Source organism: Eimeria mitis, genomic scaffold (genome assembly GCF_000499745.2).
Source record: "Eimeria mitis Houghton genomic scaffold, Emh_scaff5163, whole genome shotgun sequence".
NCBI lineage: Eukaryota > Apicomplexa > Conoidasida > Eucoccidiorida > Eimeriidae > Eimeria > Eimeria mitis.
Window position 1 is genome coordinate 1 of NW_013573457.1, and position 406 is coordinate 406.

Below are 406 nucleotides of genomic sequence, written 5' to 3' on the forward strand. Positions count from 1 at the left end.
ATATATATATATGTATATATATATATATATATAAACAAATTAAATAAATAAATTAAATAAATTAATAAATCAAATAAATAAATAAATAAATAAATTAATTAATTAATTAATAAAATGAATAAATAAATAAAGAATGTGTGTCTTTGTTTATTTTTTTGTTTGTCTTTGTCTTTATTTTTTTTTTGTTGTTATATTAATTTGTTTGTCTTTCTTTGTTTGTATTTATTGTATTTATTATTTATATTAATATAAATAAAAAAAAACAAATAAAAACAAATTAATATAAAAAAATATAAAGACAAAGACAAAGACAAAGACAAACAAAAAAAGACAAACAAAAAAAGACAAACCCAAAAAAAAAAAAAAAAAAAAAAAAAAAAAAAAAAAAAAAAAAAAAAAAAAAAAA